The sequence below is a fragment of the Pinus tabuliformis genome, chromosome 9 (genome assembly GCF_031772625.1).
Source record: "Pinus tabuliformis cultivar Carrire ecotype Pingquan chromosome 9, CPIR1, whole genome shotgun sequence".
Taxonomy (NCBI): Eukaryota; Viridiplantae; Streptophyta; class Pinopsida; order Pinales; family Pinaceae; genus Pinus; species Pinus tabuliformis.
The window spans coordinates 148,571,898-148,590,836 of NC_142307.1; positions in this window are offsets into that span (position 1 = coordinate 148,571,898).

Sequence of the window (18,939 nt, forward strand, 5' to 3'; positions counted from 1 at the left end):
AAGTTCTAAAACAATTTGTCGGGAACAAATAGGTATAAATTTATGTTTGTATGATTAGTAATTAAGTTGCTAGGTGTAAGTAAGATTTTCAAAATATTGAATAGGTGTATATGTGATTTGAGAAGAGTTTTATATTTTAAAATTATATATCATATATATATATATATATATATATATATATATATATATATATATATATATATATATATATATATATATATATTATTATTCACAAAGAACCATTGTTTCCAAAAGATTTGGGGTGTTGGGAAAAGTCTATTTGAGGCATTTTTCAAGATTGAATTTCAAATGCATCTTTATTTTTTGGAGTGTTGGGAAAGGACAATTTGAGACATTTTTCAAGAATTAACCTGATATGCATTTTTATTTTTTGGTAATTTTTTTCACTACTTGCTTGTTTCTTACTGGTTTTTATGTTATGTAAAATGCATCTGTAAGTTTCTTTGGCAGTTGAAAGAAAGAGTTCCCGCAAAATTTTTATTTTCAAACAGGAACTCCTTCTGCCTACATTTTCAGATTAGTTATGTAACTTTGTTCATGCTTATCCATGTTTCTCTTACCTATAAAAGCATACTTTCTTATAGCCACCCTTTTAAGGTTTTGCATGTTTGTTTAGGAACATATGTTAGATGCAAGATACATAAAGTACATGTTAGAAAAAATTCCAAGAAGCAGGGTACAAGTCAGGCCCCAACCTCGACGGGTACAAAAACCCAAGCTTGGTTTTCAAGTTCCTCTAGTTTTCATCTAGGGTCGTGAGCCTTTCTCATTGTCAACAATTTGTTGGAGGACCAGAGAGCTTGAATTTTGATCCTTTAAGAACAATTGAAGCTAGCATAAGTGGGTTTTCTTCTCCTTTGAGGAGATTGTTGGTTTTGTAAAGTTATCATCTTCATTGTAAACTCTTGGAGTGAAGAGCCTTTCAATCTGTGAGGAGGCTTCTTCCATATTTGTAATTCTCATTAATAAAATATATATATTTTTTCTGTTGGGGAGTTTGGGACTTGGATCCCTTGGCACCCTCCATCTCCTTATTTCAAAAGGAGAACTAACATACTAACTCACTTTTGCCTACTAACTTACTCTTTTCGATTGCTATGCATGCCACAATCTAATTCTTTAAATTGCTTTTCTAACTTCCATTGCTACTTATCTAAGCATTTCTTGAATATCTTGTCTATTATGTAATGTCAATTGAAGATTAAATAGTAGTTTAATTTATATTTTGTTAACAATCTCATTTCCCATCTTAGAAGTTGTGACATTTCTATATATTCTTGCTTGTTTGCTCACTTCATCCTTTTAATTTTTCATCTCTGGTGGCATAAATATCATTGTGGACATTATATCTTCTTGGAAACATTGTATTGTGGTTTTGTACTCATCTTTTAATCATATCGCTCATTGTCTATTTACATTGTCTTGAGAATTTGCTTGAAATAACAAGACATTTACTCATATTTGATATTGTACCATCTCTAACTTTAACAATGAAGGCTTGTTACACAAAGGAGGATTGGAGATATTTGGAGTGGAGGCTTATGAAATCAAGGCACGGGTTGTATTATTCCTCTCTTACTTATTAATACAATATATATATATTTTTTCTCACATGACTTGCTCATTGTTTGCATTCATTGTATTAGAGGTCCTTAATATTCTGATTAGTATTTGCTTCAATTACATTATTGTGTTGCAGGTTCTAATCTTCAGAGATTGAAGTGGAACAAGAATCAAGAAGAGAAAGTAGCAACCCCAAACCAAAAGAATTAACATGCTATTCCAATGGTAAAGTGTAAATGGAAAGACCTGCAAGTATCTACCAAATATCTCAGAGATTGAAGTGGAACAAGAATCAAGAAGAGAAAGTACCAACCCCAAACAACAAGAATTAACATGATATTCCAATGGTAAAGTGTAAATGGAAAGACCTGCAAGTATTTACCAAATATCCATTTGATTTTCTTATACTGATATCCATGTTTTGAGGGGCATTAAAATCCCTATTTCCTTGATAAGTGTAAAAGGAAGGCAAGTCAAAAAGTGCAAAAATTAATAGGATACTGGGAATGTGAAAAAACTAACTTAAAAACAACCTCATTTAAGTTTTTAAAACCTATTATAAAATATATATTTATTTATAAAATTTGAAAAATAGATATTGATTGAGCTGAGAGGCTCATTTTACAGTGCAGTATGATGTGTAACCTTGTCTTCCCATAGAAGTTGAAACTTTGGACAAAAATAAAAAATCTAAAAATAAAAATAAAAAATTAAATAACTGTACAAAACATTTAAATAATGTTGTGATATAAAAAAAATGGCAGGCGTATAAACTAAATCCTTCTGGACTCATGTTAAATCTGTATTTAAAATAGATCTATACTAGTATATATACATATTCCACCAAATAAAGAAAAAAATTTAATATAATACATATTCTACCCCATGAGAGGAAAAGAATAACAACTCATAAAACAGGGGGCTTTCTCCAGCACATGGGAGGTGGCTTTCTCCTGCACATGGGACATGAGAGCTTACGGATAAACCATCCGAAAATGCAATGCGAATGATAAACATGATTGCATGGCAATCTTTTTACGCGCTGCTCACTTTCAAACTTGTCGTGACAAACACTGCACATGTCGTGGTGGTGCTGCCCAATTATAAGGTCAGGCAACCCCTCCACTAGCTCCACTACTTGTTCGGGACTTGCACTTCCAACTTCCTCAACAAAGTAATTGGTGGCGATAACCATGAGTTCTGGTTCAAAATTGAAGTGATACGTATTCCCCTCTAAATGGTGCAGGATCTGGCGCCAACTGAATCTGGAATTCCATATAATTTGAGTGGAGTACCCAACTTCTGTATTGTCTGGTTGGCGAAGACTCACTATGTATCGAAGTATAATCATATCTTCACCCAATTGGGATGTGGGGACAGAGTCTAGCTGTCCATTCACATTCACAGTTTCAGGTATCCTCTCGTGCCTTATAACCCATATTCCTCGCAATTCATTATCAAATAAATCATGAAAATCAACATTTTCTGTTAAATTCTCTAATTCTGGAGGGCCGACCTGAACCCATGGATATAATAAGTCTAGAGTTTGATTGAAGTATACAGATCTCTGCAAATTCTTAACAGTCACGCTCGACACCAACTGTCGTCCAACATCATTTTCTACTTGTTGACTTGTGTTCGTTTGGGGAACAATACCTGCGTTTAGCTGGGATTCCACGAACCTCATAACAATGACAACAAATTGTTTGTTCTTTGCTGGATCTCTGTGTTGCAGCGCGTGGGCACGGCCATCTCTCATCCATGCATAAGCGTGTTCCATCTCTGACCCAATTCAGAGTTACAGAGGTGGTTTCGGCACTAAACGAACGAAGAATAATATGAATGACCCAATTCAGAGTTACAGAGGTGGTTTCGGCACTAAACGAACGAAGAATAATATGAATGACCCAATTCAGAGTTACAGAGGTGGTTTCCGCACTAAACCAACGAAAAATAATATGAATGACCCAATTCAGAGTTACAGAGGTGGTTTCCGCACTAAACCAACGAAAAATAATTTGAGCATGAGAAGTACCTTACCTGCTGGGCATACAACTTTTTGGGTGAAGGCAGGTGGTTTTTTTATATACATATTTTGTGGGTTTGAAAGCCGACTTACGCTCATAAAACATGCCCACACTAATAATAATAATCATTATATATTTGAATCGCTTCAAAGGATAGAAAGACAGACTGACGCAGATTGCGTGGACGGAGGATTTATGGGCTTTTACTCTCTTCAACACATGATGCCAAGATTTTCACTATAAAAATTAGTGTAATTGACAATGAAGATACTAATCATCACTTTTAAATTATAATTAAATTTAATATCTAAAAATAAAAATAGATTATAGTGAAGAATTAAATTTAATATCTAAAAATAGATTATAGCGAAGAATTAAATTTAATAGATAAATAGATTATTATAAAGAATTTTTTTAAGCCATTATGAAGAATTAATTTTCTTAACATTATTTGATTTTATTAATTTATAAGAATTTTTTTAAGTTTATTTGATTTTATTATTTTATAAGAATTTTTTTTTAAGTTTATTTGATTTTATTATTTTATATATTATTTAGTTTGAAATATAGATTTTGGAAATTGTGTAAAAGTAGAATTGACATAATTGACAATTTGAGTGGGTCTGATATAATGGTTAAGAACATGTGTTTCCTCCTAGGAGGGAAACCAAAGCGGGGTAGAGTATGTATGTCTTCTTATACTTACTAGTCAAATACTTGTGTGGAGGTGGGTCCCTTGTCCCACGAACAAGGGGGTCTCGGTCTCATACACCAATTTGGTTGGATAATGATTATTATTAATTATTTTGAATCTGATTTTAGAAATGATACATAGACTATTTTGGAAAAAAAAATAAAATCATTTAAGAATAAAAAACATATTTTTTAAGTTCAAAGTGCAAAAAGATTAGATATACAAAAAGTCTTTGATATAAAAATATATTTCATATATTTTACTAGGTCTATATAGGGGCATTAAACACAATGATAACAATAAATAGGGTAAGATGACTAGGAATGGATCACAACAAGTTTGGTTGGGACCAATCAACTAGAACAATAAGTCAACAAGACAACCACAATCAAGACAATGAGAAGAAAGTCGACGATTAAGTCGATAGGATGATGGTCAAGTGAAGAGTAGTTATATTAGTTAAAGTTGATGGGAAATAGACTAGCTAACATAAGTCAATAATCAACTACAACAGACAAAAGGATCACAACTAGGCATATGTGCATAATTGACCTAGATGATTGGTCAAAGGGAAATTGAATACAAACAAAACTAGTCAAAAAATGCTTATGATTCTTGAGATTCCCATGACCTTGGCCAGTGATCTTAAACCCCTCGTACTAACTTGAGAAGCTACAAATTAGGATTTTATGTGCCTATAAATAGAGCATGGGTGTAAGGATGATTAGAGAGAGATGAAGAGATCATGAATATTCATGATTGGTAGAGATCAAGCGATGTATGAGAACATTAGTCTTAGGCATGGACCAAGTTTGATGTTCATTGTAATATGGTTATAATATTTGTGTTGGGCCTCCAAAATGTCATCCACTTTCACCTTCATTTCCATCATTTTACCCTCATTCCGTAACTCTATAGCCCCATAACCCTACATCGAGTAACCATTTTCATAATCACATGGGTTTATCATTCCGTAACTCTATAGCCCCATAACCCTACATCAAGTAACCATTTTCATAATCACATGGGTTTATCATTATTATTTTCCAAGTCATTGATTTTAAGTATTTTAAGTGAATTTGTCATTAACGTATTTTCATATATAACTAAAATTGTTATGAGTTTTGTGATATTGTAGGCCTACTTGGAGATTCTAGAAGGGTCCTACTTTGCCACCCAACCACAAATTCAAATTTCAAATTCCAACTCATGAAGATTTGCGGAGTAATTATAAAAGATGTGGATCAATAACTATGCACATTCAAAGGAGAAGAATCACAGATAAGAGGATTTGTATCTTAAATTTTTAAGTGATTGGTTGTAACCACAAAGAGATAAATGTGGATTTAGGAGAGATTTGAGGATTTGTATTTATTGAATAGTTATCCTAAATTTCTGTATAAATAGGAGTGCACCCTTCATACGAAAGGGTTGTGTAGCTAGTTACCAGGTTAGATGCAAGTTAGAAGTTGTGAGTGTTAGTGTTAGTTACTAGTTGCTCGTTGGAGGTTCCAAGTTCTAGATGTAATTTGTAATGTGAGGATAAATAATTCTTGTAATATCTTGTAACTTCATTTTTATGAAACACATACTGCCACTTTGATCTCCAATATGTGGTAGTTGATTCAGTGTGCTTGTTGAGGAATGGAGGGCCTCGATCAACCACAATTTGCACACCTTTGTACATATTGGTAACATTGTATAGTTTTGTTATTTCATTTCTTTTCATGCAAGTATGCTTTTACTTTCAGCAAGTGTGATTTCGTTTCAGTATGTGTGATTTACTTTCCAACAAGTGTGATTTCAATTATGCAAGTGTGGTGTGATTTTCATTTATGAAAGTGTGGTGTGATTTCAATTCTGCAGGTGTGATTTCAATTTCAAGAAAGTGTGATTTCCTTTATGCAAGTGTGATTTCAATTTCTTTATGTTTAGTTTGATTTGGATTAGTTTGATTTAATTAACTTTGTAATTAGTTTTAACTACATTAGAATTAATCTATTCTGATAAATAACCATCTAGTACATATAGTACAGGTATACCTCGTCAGTTTACGAAACCCCGGGTTGAAAATTAATGACAGGGATTTAACTCGCAATTAAATCACCCAAAAATTTGGTTGATAATATAAGAGTAGTGAAGCTCAAAGGTTGGCTATTTTTTCTAGTTATGGGTTTCTAGGGAAAAATCTTTGCATATTGTGTAAATTCTTATGGTGTGCCATTATTTATTTAGGTTCTTTAATTTCTCTCATGTGCATTTAAAGGTTTGTGTTATTTTAGCTTCTAGTTTGGTTTGTATGTCTAGTTGACATTGTATTTAGACTTTTGGTATCTAAAGTGTAAATTAGGTGCCTTAATCCCAACTTCTAGTATCAAAGCTCATTATGGTTACAAAGGAATGTCTCCATTGTGAAAGGTTGAGGATCTTGAAACTAGTCTATTCAAGAATGTAATTCTTGATTAGATATGAGATAAGATTATTTGACTGGGATTCTTAAGACGCAATTTTGTTTAAAGAATGATGGATAATATTACAAGAGTTGATATTGAAAAGTTTAATGGCCATAACTTTGAGATTTGGAAGCTTAAGATGGAGGATCTTCTTGTAGATAGAGAACAATGATTTTTTGTGCATCCTAGAGAACCTCCAACTTAAAATTTGATGGATGATGGGGATAAACTTGAAAGGAAAATAAGGAGTTTGAATTCAACTTTTTTTTGCTAACAAACTATAAAATAAGTTGGGAAACTTATACTCGTCAAAATTGTTGGTCAATAAGTTGTTTCTTGGGGAAAAACTCTATCTACTATGAGTGAGATGTTGAAAATGTAGCAAGGAATGGCTTCTTTGATTTGTGCTTTATTCAAAGATGCCAATTGAAATTCAGTCCCATAGTTGCTTGAGTTAGCTTTAAGTTGACATGTGTGATGCAACCTATCATTGAGTTATAGTCAGTTAATTCAAGTTAGATGAGATGCAGTGAGTTGTGTACTAGTTGATGGCTAAAATTACATATCTAGTGGACTTAACTCTAGTATCTGTTAGTTAATTGAACTCTAGTTCTAGAATAGAGATAGACATGAGTTTAGTTTAGTAGTTGACTCTTTGTTAACTCAACCTACTCTTAGTTAACAATAAAAACTACTAAATTTATCCCTAGTAGGTCATGCAATTCGAATTTCCTAATCAGATTGAATGAAGCCATAGTTGTAATCATTATGGTATACAAGTTTTGGTGTATAAGCTTTAGGATCAAGAAGGGCAATTTCTCTTGGGATTTGCGCAAGGAAATAGGGAATTTTCTTACTTTTTAGGGAGGATTTGCATTAGGAAATAGGAGGTTCCTAGAACACACTATTTTCCTAAGTGTTGGGCAAGTCTTGTAGACAATTTATCAGTATTGTAGGGAGCTTCAAGATTGAAGTAATATCTATGTAATATATCAGATTGCTTGGTTGATTTAATATATAAGAAATAAGGGTTCTTCCCAGTTGGGTTCCCTAAATATATTTTGTGTTCTATGTGTGATTGTGTTTTTATTCATTGTTTTCTTTCCTCGGATTTTTGGTAGAGAAATCTTGTGTCTTTTGTGATCAGTTTTCTCTCATTAGCAGTTGCAAGGTTTCAAGGATTTTCTACATGGTATCAAAGAAAAAAACAACATAGAGATTGAGTTCCTTGATCAGATTCAAAGTACGTTAGAGAGAAGATCGATTAGTGCAAGAATCATGTCATTCTATGGTTTGAGGACAGAGGATGCCCTAGAAGGAACTTTGAACCTTTGTGCATGGAAGGAGAGGATGGAGGTTGTGTTAGATGATAATGGGGTTTTGGAATACATCAAGAATGATATTTCTCAACCTCCTATAGTAGGTGCACAACAGTTAGACAATGGAAGAAGGACACTGCCAAAGCTAGGAGGATGATCCTAGAAGGAGTCAGAGACCATATTGTTCCAAATTTTCATGGGAAGAATACAACATTCTAGATGTGGAAGGCCCTTACTGATTTTTTTGAAAGCAATAGTGATGTTAGAAAGCTTGATTTGAAGGAAAAATTGAGGAACATTCAAATGGGAAAGAATGAGCCCATTTTTACATATCTATCTAGTTTTTCCCAAGTGAGGGGTGAACTTGGAGGTGTTGGAGAGACAGTTCCACGACAAATCTTGTGAGACTTACTCTTCTTGGGATTCAAAAATTTTGGCAAAGTTTCCAAGATGCAGTGAATGGTAGAGATAAGCTCCTTGATTGGGGGATACTATGGTCATATCTTGTGTAGGAAGAGATAAGGAGGAAAACAAGGGAAGGAGTATCAGTTAGGATAGATGATGAGGATAAATTTGCTTTAATTAGAAAAAGGAAGAAAGCCAAGGGAAAAAAGGCCCAAGGCAAGACCAATTCCAGTTAGAATGGAGTCAAGAGAAAGAAGGATCTTATCAAGATCAAGTTTTTTCATTGTCATGAGTTTGGACATTATGCTACAAAATGTCCAAACAATAAATCCAGCAAGCATATTGCAGCAACAAAAGGAGGAGAAGCACTCTCTTCTTAGTTCGAATTGGATCTTTCTGATAGCTTGCATGGAAATCTCAACTAGAGATAGTGTGTGGTACGTTGATTTAGGGGCTTCATTCAACGTGGCGGAGAATAAAGATTTCTTTAACATATTTGAGAAGAAAAACATGCAATTCCATATCAATATTGGAGATGATGGTAGATACATGACCAAAGGAGTTGGTAAAGTGAGGTTTAAGAGGAATTTTAGTTCCCTTCTCCATCTCAAGAATGTGATGTATGTTCTAAAATTGAAGAAAAACCTTGTTTCAGTAGCAGTCCTTGAAGACAAAGGGTATGTTGTAGTATTCAAAAAAGGGAAGGCCTACCTCAAGCATTTTGCTTCAGGATAGGTCAAGCAAATTGGTATCGAGATCAAGAATCTCTACAAATTGGAGGTTGATTCATGTGAAACCTTGAGCATCAAGGAAAAAAATTTCCAAGTCTAAAATGTTGGAGTTATAGCACACGCGCATGGGACATCTACATTGTGGAGAATGTTGTGCAATTTCTGGGAGGATCTGGGTTGGCTGTCCCAGAGGGATTATGCAATTTCTAGGGTCAATAGGTGATGTTGCCCAGAATTGTGCAAATTTTGAGCCCAGCAGGCTGCCTAACATATTTGCGTAATTTCTGGAGGGAAGGCTGGTTCCCCTCCAAGATTAAGTAATTTTCTGAGGGAGCTTCTCATCCAACAACTAACTTAAGTCTGAAATGGTAGCTTGTGAGGGGAGTGAAGAAAACTGACATGCACAGGCTGCTAAGCCACTAAAAGTAAAATGAAGCCTATGTACTTGATATTGAAAGACATGCTGCTAAGGATGGTTGGTAGGGAGGCTCCAAAACGAAGCCAAGGAAAAATTTTGGAGGGTGTTGTAGCCACTACAACTCTTGGCGACACACGAGTTGAACTTCATCTCTCTGAATGGACCTTGTTCATGAAAGGCAAGTCTAACACCTCTGGAAGTATTGTTCAGTTCTTTGTTCTTCTTGGTTTCCACACTTGCTTGATTGTAATATGTAGCATCCACCAAGCTCTTGGTTGTTCGACACACATTCCAAGCCAAGCCAACACAGTTGTTTCAATTAGGGATGAGGGGTATATTGGTGCACAAGCCATATGATCGTCAAAGTTTAGTTTCATCTCTGGTGTTGCTCCGCTACCAGAAGGCCTGTATAGTACCCCGACAGAGTCACACAGGAACACAAGCATCGCTCCGTCACCAGCGAGCCTGGTCAGTACCGTGGCGGAGTTACTTGCATCACCTCTCTACGCAAGAAGCCTTTCTCTTCTTTTGCTTTATTAATTTTTTTTTTTTTGATTTTTTTTTTTTTTTTTTCATTTTCATTTTCATAACTGTGCATAGCACTTATTCATTTCAGAGGCGGAAGAGGGATCCCAACTTATTGAGAGCAGAAGAGGTTGTTCCTTCAAAGAAGCAGTTTATATATACCTCTAATGTGCTTGTTAAGGTTTTCCCCCTCACCTTACTCTAGTTGATTGAGATGACAAGGATTAACCCAAAAACAACCAACTAGAGTAGGTGATACTAGTTAGCGCACAAGCGTTGTGTTTTCACCAAGGTTCACTTTGAATAGTACATATTTTCCATTGGTGTATCATGGACTGAAGACAACAAGTTCTTCATATAGAGGCAGGATGACAGATAACCAAGTATTGATAACTACAAAGGGCCTCTTTTACTTTACCTAGCTTGTTTCAAGAGTCTCACATGGTTTCATGCGAAAATAACCTATGAATGTAAGCAAGGGAACAAACAACAAAAAAAAGAAAAAGCAGAAGTAAATGTGTAAGCAAATCGAGTAAACAAACAAACAAGAAACTAAGCAAACTGACAAAGTAAGAAGCAAACATGCATGCAAGAAAGCAAACCAAAAGCAAACACTACTCATACTCCTAAGCTAACGGTGCATAGGTCTGCTCACATGAAGTGATACTTCCAATGTAGCCATCGGCACATTGGTCAACCCATGTTGGTGAAGGCATCGTTCATGAACAACACATCTGTGTGAACCAACAAACATGAAAGATATAACAATGAACACAGACATGCTCCGAGTTTAAATGTGTCCACACCACATAAGTGAGTGCAAGTGCATGACATGTAATCCATGGACTTATCATGATGTTGTGTGAAACTGCGTGCAGCTGTTAAGAATATACATACTCTTGACTATGACATGTAAGCAAACAAAAGAAACAAAGACAACTTGTGTCGTGCATGTGTGCTTGCTATGTAGGATTCCCTCAATGCATGAGGGATGTGATCATGTAGTTCGAGTGGAGGAAGCATGATCTGTATGTCAGATTGATCTTCAATGCGTATAGATGAGTGATGAGGAGCCTTGACTGTTTCAACAATTTCCTGATCCGAAGTGTAACCAACCTCAGGATAGCGAGGGCATGACATAACCATCAGCTCGGATTGAAATGCCTCGACAATTTGTGGGGTTTTGACTTCGTCAACAAATAGATCATCATAAACAGGTGGCTTCAAAAAATAAACTATGATAGAATCGTCATCATGATCGAATATAGGGGTAAATAGATCACGACAACTATGATCAACAAAATCAATGATTTCATCGGAATCCTCATGATATGATGAATCAAACAAAGGGGTAGATGAGAAGCGAAAAAATTCACCCTCTATGTTTCTAGAAAAGGTAGATGAAAAATCAAGTGGATTTTCAAAGAATGATTTTTCCTCTCCATTGTCAGATGATGGACTAACATTCAGTGTGTTCTGCGAATGATCAACAATGGGTGCATTCATACACGGATATACACATGTGAAATCAAGGATGCAAAAATCACCAAAGATGTCAGGAAAAAATGGAGGAGGCTTAGATAGAAGGGAGAAATCCTTTGCTGAGGGTTGATGCTCAGGATCCCAGTCATACTCCTCATGAATTATTGCGCAGGGTTGTTGTGCAACATCAAGTCCATCGATAGCTTGATCCTCATTCACAACAAGTGTAGAGTCTGGAATGGAAGAACACAAAGCAATGCAATCCAAAGGATCAACATCACATGAAGATGGAGGTTGAGGTAAGACATGCATATGACAACCCATGGGTTTTGCAACCAAATCTGCGTGAAAATTGAGAGAAGTGATGTTGGGAGGATGTGACAATTTAATGGATGTGTGTGCATTTTATCCCACATCACTCTGCAATGATGGAGCTATTTGATGAGGAGACGTTGGACAGTCGCTTGTGACACCGACTGTGTCCATTTATGGTTGTGCAGCTCCATCACCAAAGTATATTGAGTGGGGCTTGGGCTTGAACTTCTTCTTAGGATTGACAGACTTGGTAAGGCAGTATTCAAATCTATTCATGATATACTTGAATTTCATCTAACCTTTTAGAGCTTGAAACTGCAAGACACGGAAGCAGTCCCAAGAATCCATAGGCAATTCTTGCGGGGCCTTCCATTGTTCTAATAGTTTTTGGTCAAAAGGTTCTGGATCAAAATGATGGAAAGTAGATTCAATGAGATCACAGAACTGCTCAAGTGAGTGCACGCTATCGGGAGATAGACTCCAACACCACCGTTGTGGGGTTCGCGAAGTGTGTATGCAAGCAGTAGGTTGGCCTCTTCATAAGAGCAATCATCTGCATTATCAAGAATTGCAAATAAGTCTTGTAAATACACAGGACAGGTCACTTCACCTTCACCATCATACGTGAATTTGAACAAGAGATCGAAAAACTCCCTCGTGATGTCGAGAGGTTTGGCATGTGAAAAACATGGCAGAGGGATGAGTGTGACAGTATCCATGATAGATGTGTGAAGATTCAAAACAGAATGAGAGGACGTAGCTTGTCATATAGCCCTCCTTCTAGCGCCAGAAATGTTGATAGTGCTAGATGCTCCAACATGTCAGGGGATCTCCCTGGTAAGAAGTCCCAACTAGACCTCAGACCGTTTGGTGTAGGAGTCCCAGTAGTGGGTCATGCGATATCGCCTTGACCGTGGTTGTGAGCAGAGGCAAGTACGATGTCCCTGTTGGTAGAAAGGATGTGGCATGCACAACAAGCCAAGGAGGTGCATGAATGTTTCTAACACACGGAGGGTGGAATGAGTGCGCCCCTTGGAAACTTGTGTAAACTTGCAACTTAGAAGGGAACACACAAGCAAAGATGCATCACAAACTTGAAGGAAGGTGAACCAACAATCCAAAGTGATGGTTAAACCAACAACATTTTTCAACAAGATTCATACATATATATACCGAAAGAGTCTATACATACATGCGTAAGAAAACAGATACATATACCATTATGGTAAACAAGTTAACTGAAATACAATAACAACATATGCATGAAATGTGTTGGCTCTGCTATATTAAGAAGTGAAAGTTCCAATCATATAGTACAACCATGACCAATCACTAGTCCCAATAACAGAATGTTATAGTCACTGTTGCCTGCTCCTCCAAAGAGATGTACTAGCTCTACACTGTGAAGAAGCCAAGGCTTGTTACAATACTCTCCAAGTTTTCTCTAAGATACTCCTATCGGAAGCTTGGCTAACAAAAAGCCTCTACAATGAGTTATGAGGTACTATAAATAGAAAAGGTGGGGTGACCCTTGAAATTCCCCTTTGTGACCGTTCACCTACCCTCATGACTCTTCAACTACTCTATGACTGTTACATTCAACTATCGACACTTGAAATTCCACTTTACAAGATGTTACATACAATCTGCACATGTACCCATGTGAGAAAAAATAGGCTTGAGAAAACCATGTAAGACAACACTATGACTCAGACAACTGTGGGAAGACCAACTCTTTGACATCCTCACGCTAGTCAACGGTGGCGAATTGATGCCAAGCTTGGTAGTTCGTGATGGTGTCTGTGTACTTTGTGGTGACATCTTTCTAGAAATGAACTCTTGCCTCTGTTTCATCCGGGTACACTGATTTGGTTGCTCTGTCCAACTCATCTGATAACATGTGCATCATTTTCTTGAGTGCGGTCGGACCAACGACATACTGATGCATAGTGTCTGCACTGATCGTCAAGTCTGCGCTGGTGGATATGTGCATCAACTCGTCAAAGTACATTTCCAACTCCAGTTGGATATGATTCTTGGTCTTTGCCTCGATGAGTGTCCCAATAGATGGGATCACATGCGCATGCACAACAACATCCATGCTTCTAAACATACGTGCATGGGAAGCCTACAAACTAGTGATGAGTTGTGGGAGTTCCTCAAAGTTCCAAATCTGACTCTGGATGCATGCCTTCAACTCAATCGCCATGGGCTTCATCATCTTGGGCAAGTGTAATGGGGCTCCCTTGTATCTCATTGTCCATTTTTGTATGTGGTCGACAACAATATGTAGATTTGACAAGATACATGCTCTTCTAGTAAAGTGCTTCTGCCAACCATTGAGATGGACAACTGCCTTATGCATGTTACAAAATCTGGAATACAAATTCCGCATGAGTGTCTCAAGGGATGATACTTCATCTAGTATTACCTTATTCAATTACACTCTTACAGATGTTGTAACCAGTTCTCCTCCCTACTTGGTCCTCTGTAACTCCTTAGCCATTCGCTCGTTCTCTCTTATTAAGAAGCAAACACTCTAGCTAGTGGCTTCGACATATGCTCTGGTAGCATCGACCAATACTGTTGGATGCTTGTGCACATCAGACATGATCACTCATTCCTAAAACTGTGTAGGAGATGTGTGGACATCTGGAGTAGAAACTCTGCACGATTCCATAACTCTATGTTGTGACTCGTCAAATGATATGTTGTGCATATCTTCTTCTGGATTATGTCCAAGGATCTCAGTATCTCCTAGGTCGCTCAGGACTTGCTCTTCTTCCGAATCTGGTGAAGTTGGTGGGTCGACCTCTTAGTGCTAGGGCATGAGGTCGATGTCTTTCTCTAACTCTGGCTGATCCATCTCTGTATCCGTCTACTCAAGTACTCATTCAATCTCTTGAGCGAAGTTCTACTCCTACGACTACTCACCTTGTCTTCTTTGTGCCAGCTGATCGAATGATTCTACTATCTGTATGGGTGCAGTTTCATCAATATATGCATGTTGCACCCACTGCTATGTCTGTGCCTGCTATGCTTCCTTCTACTATCTGTGTAGCTCCTATTCTTTCTAGAGTTGCTCCTTCAACTCTTGCAACTCCTTCATTGTTTCCTCCATCCTCTGTTTATCTCTCTTCCTTTGCGCATTCCTCTTGTCGCGTTGTCGCCTCTTTGCCTCTATTTCCAAAGCTTCTTTCTCCACAAGTGGGTCTTCTCTAAAATTGTAGCTTTGTTCTTCCTCTGTGCTGTCGAAAATCTTTCTCTTGCCTTTGTCATGTGCAAGTATGTTACCCTCTGTTGTTGCTACTACTAGTGCTCTCCTAGATGCTTCTTTGCTAACCATTCCACAATGATGTCGACCAGTTCATTGGGCCTAGAGAAGCTATGACAATATCTCCATGGGTATTCCTCAGCCCAATGACACACCCCGTGGATCCAAGGAAATTACACTCTCATGCAGTGGTCCTTCACAAAGTAATGTAGGTTGTACGGATTGAAGATTCTGGTGCTAAAGGTAAATCTTTTGAATTCTTTTGTCTCAACATCCACATGCTTGAGTTTCTATATCTTTTACAACCAAATCTACAATGTAAGAGTGGTCTAAGGTGCCTTCTTCTTTCGATGCAGTCTAGCTAACAGTCTTGTTGAGATGTGGTACGATAATTCTTGCATGACGAGCTTTTGCATGGAAAAATTCGGCCAAACATGTGGATCCTTCTCTGCGGTGTACATCTGTTTGAAGGTGACAAAAGGTGAGGCATACCAATCTGCTATGTCAATTAGTGCCTCCATTTCCTCCTTCGAAATTCAAGTTGGATCCTTCTCAAATATCATCTTATAATCCAGGGTGACAAAATAGTCTGGAAATTGTGTGATGACTCCGTAGAAGCTGCATTCAGAAAACAGTTTGCAATAAGTGTTCATAGAGGTTTATGTTGATGTCCATGCCCTCTTCAAGCCCGAGAACTTTTAATAGGCACAGACCTTTCTAACCTTTGGGTGACTGCCAAGCTCCTGCTACCTGTTCCTTCAACCTATGAGCCAACATGTCAGACCAGTTGCATGGCTTGCTTTCACCGGCTAGTTGGTCCAACTCGATCACCCAACTCTGTGGGAAGGTCTCTGTGCTCTCTTGGTCATACAAGTGGCATGTAAAGATTACCAAGTACTAATATGCCTTCTGCAATATCTTCATCTTGTAAATTTGGTTGGGTGTCATCCTAAAATTGGCTAGCTCCTTCACCCAGTTCTTCAAGATATCCCTAGAGTTTGCAACGTTGCTAGGTATGCTGAAGGGTGTCTCCATGGTGATCATTGGCTTTGGCAAGTGGTACATCTGCTGATATTCCTATTTCTTGAAGGTAGAAATCTTTGTCCTGCTGACACTTCTTCATACCATTTTCTCAGGATCATTGTGTGAGACGATCCAATGTGTCATGTCCGCACATGGAAATGCGGAATACCTGCATGCAATCTAGTACGAGTCAGACTTGTGAATGTTCACATAGACTCAGCAGTCTTCAAGATCTTCCTCAAATGTGATTAACAATGAATCATTGATATCCTTCCATTTCAGCTTGATGTCTTTGTCTATGATCAGCTTGGTGTCTTTGTAAATCGGAAAACTCATAGACACTCACTCAACTGCATCTCCAGTTGCACTTCCGTCAGTGTCCTTTGACCCTACTCCCTTGGAGGTCATTGATTCTAAACTGCTGAGAGACAGAAGAACACCTTCTCTACCTAGAGACATGTGACATGCATGGCAAGAAATATATTAGTTAGAAACCAAATAAAACTTGATGACTGACATGCAATATACCCAAGATACTGATGGCAAGGGTTGCACAATTTTCACTGGGAGGCCGGGAGACTAACTGTTGAAACTGTGCAAAAGATAGTCCAGACTGTGGGGAGGCTGGTTGACTGTTGGAATTGCATAACGTGCAATCCATACTGACCTATTGGGTGTTGAGATTATGTAAGCGTAATTTCAATCAGCAAGGCATGCAGGGCCAGGGACTTCATTGCGCAATTTTCTAGGCCAACTGACGCTACCTCTCATAATTGTGCAAAGCAAATATGGAGGACAACGTCTGGCTAGATTTACAAATTTTCTAGGAGGAAGGTAGAACCTTCCTTCTCAGAAATGCACAATGATGTTTGGGCAAGGCAGGGACTAGGCCAAGGTTACCTAGACCCATGAACGGGCAACTGAAAACATATGAAGATATGAATGCATGGCGAAACTGAGTCTAAGTGAGAGTGAATAGTCATGCATGAAAACTGCGAATGCAAGATTGAAAAAGTGAGAAAACACACATGTGTGTGAAATGAGTCACCGAATCAATGACCGTCCATGTAAAACAGTGTCATGCATGTGACATAAGTGATGCAAATGAAAACTGCAATGGTGGTTGTAAAGGCTAACATGCATGCAAATGACAACAAGCGTTCACAGAAATCAGGCAGACATCACTCACACAAGCCAAAACAAAAAAAATCAAGAGAAATGCTACAAAAGCCAAGTAAAGTGGACTTACCCAAAAATAGCTGAGTTGGATGTGCCGAAGACTCCTAGATGTGTTGTGGGATGTCAGAGCTCCAAGATCAATGTGAAGAATGAGCTCTGAAGCATAAAATAAATAAGTTTGAGGCTTATGACATGCATGCTACAAATCTAATAAAAAGCGACACTTGGAGGGAAGTTTCTAAAAAAATCTTTGCATGTAACCTCTAGCTGCTGAAAATAGGTCCCTAAAATCTAGGGATGCTTTTTTCATGTTTCGTTTTGCTATTTTGGGAAAAACATCCCATGCATATAAATCAAGTTTCATGGGTCTCGGATGGAACCAGTCAACATGAAGGCACATGCAACAGCCTGCAAGACTTAGAGAGGGTTTTGTACAATTTTTGGGAGGAGCTAGGCTAGTTATCCCAGAGGGATTGCGCAATTTATGGGGTCAGCAGGTGACTGCTGCCCAGAATTGCACAATTTCTGGGCTAAGCTACAGTGTTGGGCTAGATTGTGCAGTTTTCTCAAGGAAGCTTATCTTATTGCATTGCGTAATTTCTAAGCCCAATAGGTTTCCATCAGATTTGCACAATTTCTGGAGGGAAGGTTGGTCCCCTCGAGAATTGCGCAATTTTATGAGGGAGCTACTCAGCCAGAAACTAGCTTAAGTCCGGAATGGCAGCCTATGAAGAGAGTGAAGCAAACTGACATGCACAGGCTGGAAAGCCACTAAAAATCAAATGAAGCCTATGTACTTGATAGTGCAAGAAATGCTGCTAAGGATGGTTGGTATGGAGGCTCCAAAATGAAGCTAAGGAAAAATTTTAGAGGGTGTTATAATCGCTACAACAGATTCCCATGACCTTCGCCAATGATCTTCAACCACTTGTACTAACTTGAGAAGCTACAAATTAGGGTTTTATGTGCCTATAAGTAGAGCATGGTGTAAGGATGACTAGAGAGAGATAAAGAGATGATGAATATTCATGATTGGTAGAGATTGTTGGGTGTGGAGCCTGATTATCTTCTGTATTCAAAGGTTTCAGCTAGATGTATACCCCAGGAACACTGTACACCCCTCCACGCAGGGGGGTGCGGGGGGGACTTGTCCCCCCCATGGGGGTCTGGGGAGGCTAATCCCCCCTGGCTGGGGGGTCGAGGGGCCAGCAGTCCCCTGGTGGGGGTTCGGGGGCAACGCCCCCAAAGCTAAAAATAGATGTAAAATTTCCTTGTAAAAGTCTAGTAATTTCTAGTCAATTTGGGTTGTTCATTAGGCAGATGATCTGACGGTAGAAGTTATGTTTAATTTAGGGTTTTTTTCCCTATAAAATGCAACCCCTCACTATATATGAGGGAATTGTATTGCGTTTATGCATCTGTATTCTGAGTGAGGAAGAGAGAGGAGATTGAGAGTGAAGAGGGTGTTACATCGGTTCTGTTGTAGGTTGTATCTCTTCAGTCTGCTGGA